Source organism: Myotis davidii, unplaced genomic scaffold (genome assembly GCF_000327345.1).
Source record: "Myotis davidii unplaced genomic scaffold, ASM32734v1 scaffold663, whole genome shotgun sequence".
NCBI classification, from domain to species: Eukaryota; Metazoa; Chordata; class Mammalia; order Chiroptera; family Vespertilionidae; genus Myotis; species Myotis davidii.
The window spans coordinates 370,561-372,415 of record NW_006295816.1 but is presented as its reverse complement, the minus strand read 5'-3'; the positions used below and the strand labels follow the sequence as shown (position 1 = coordinate 372,415).

The 1,855-nt window shown below is 62.7% G+C and overlaps 1 protein-coding gene across 1 annotated transcript in view; it reads left to right on the top strand.

Annotated features, from left to right (window-relative positions):
* The window catches only part of KIF9 (kinesin family member 9), a 52,699-nt gene that overhangs the window by 15,631 nt on the left and 35,213 nt on the right, over nucleotides 1-1,855 (top strand). The gene's annotated exons all lie outside the window — the stretch shown is intronic.

Below are 1,855 nucleotides of genomic sequence, written 5' to 3'. Positions count from 1 at the left end.
CATTGTCAGGAGTGGAGGCACCCGGGGGGAGTCTGAGCCAAAGCTGCTGAGAGGGGTCCAGCCAGGATCCACATACTGAGGACCCAGGGGCAGAAGCTCTGGGAGGCAGGCTGGGCAGGGGCTGTGCCCGGAGAGGAGGCTGAGGGCACAGGCCACGCTTGCCGGGGCTGCTCCTGGAGCCGGGGCTGCTCCTGGAGCCGGGGCTGCTCCTGGAGCTGGGCCGAGGAGGGCGGTGCCGCCTTCTCACAGTCGGACATGCTCAAAACCTCGAAGGAACCGGGTCCCAGGTGTGCTCACTCGCTGGTACGAACTGACGGGTGTCAGACATCTGCCGTGTGCAAAGCGGGGCGGTGGGCGGGGAGCAGCTCGGTAGGGAGGAGCCACACATGGCCTTGGGCCTGGGAGTTCGTGGAGCCCCAATGGGGGGTCCCCAGAGGGAGGCGTCTTCCTGGAGCTGGGGTGAGGAAGGCGGGCGCTGCGTGGGCTTGGTGGCAGGGAACGCGCGGTGTTCCTGGCAGAGGGTCGGTGGGCCTGCCTGGGAGGCTCAAGGAGAGGAGGGAGGAGCTGCAGGGCCCGGCTGAGGCCGCGGCTGGGCCCAGGGGCCGGGCTGTCTGGGCTCTGAGTAGGAACCACACGGTCCTCACCCAGTGAGCGCCGTCAGAAGCAGCTCCAGCGGCCAGGCCAGCGGCTGCTCCTGCCTTGGCCTTGATCACCTGAGCAAATGGTTTTCTCTTTTTGCCTAAACTACTGTTTGGTCCCTATTGTGACCTGAAGAGTCCTGAGGAATATAGTGATTCCTTTCCTAAATTCCTGAGTTCCAGGAGATGCTCTAAGACCGCAGTTCTCAACCTGTGGGTCGCGACCCCTTTGGTGGTCGAACATCCCTTTCACAGGGGTCGCCTAAGACCATCCTGCACATCAGATATTTACATGACGATTCACAACAGCAGCAACATGACAGTGATGAAGTAGCCACGAAAATAATGTTATGGTTGGGTCACATGAGGAACCATATTTAAAGGGCCAGAAGGCTGAGAACCACGGCTTTAGACTTTTCACTTTTTAAAAAAATACTGATTTCAGGGAGGAAGGGAGAAGGAGAGAGAGAGAAACATCAGTGATGAGAGAGAATCATGGACCGGCTGCCTCCTGCACGCCCCACACTAGGGATGGAGCCCGCAAACCGGGCCTGTGCCCCGACTGGGAATCGAACCACTGACCTCCTGGTTCATAGGCTGACACTCAACCACTGAGCCACACCGGCCGGGCTAGGCATTTCGCTTTTAAAATGTGGGTGTTTAGGGCACTTCAGCCATCGGATAACCCTCGTCCGTCCTGTCCCGGGACACCGCAGAGCAGGACCCTCCGCGGGGTCTCCAGCTTCCTGCAGGAGGGGCTGACTGTCCGGCTTCCAGGGAGCCTCCTGCTAAGGGCCTGGACTCGGGAGGCGGATGGGTGCTCCCTCTGACGCCCAGGCGGCTTCCCCAGAGGCAGGCGTCAGGGCCTCCTGGTCTCCTGGCTGAACCCCAAGAGGAGCCCCATGAGGCCTCTGCCCCCCTAACCCCCCAGAGACGGTCACTGCCCGGGGAGTGGCTCTCCTGGCACCTGCTGCCCCCGAAGCTGTGCCCACGCCACTGGAGATCTGTGCCCGGAGCCCGAGGAGCGGCCGAGGGGCCTCAGGCTTGGGGACAGGGCGCACTGGGGAGTGGCAGCTGGTGACTCTGTTCCCCAAATGTTTACAACCGGAAGGCGGCTCCTGTCAAGGGTCGTGTTGCTCCTGCGCTGACACGCCGTGGGGGTGACCGCAGGGAGGGCGTGTGGCCGCGGCGCTGGCGGTGGGGGAGCCTGCCCGCCC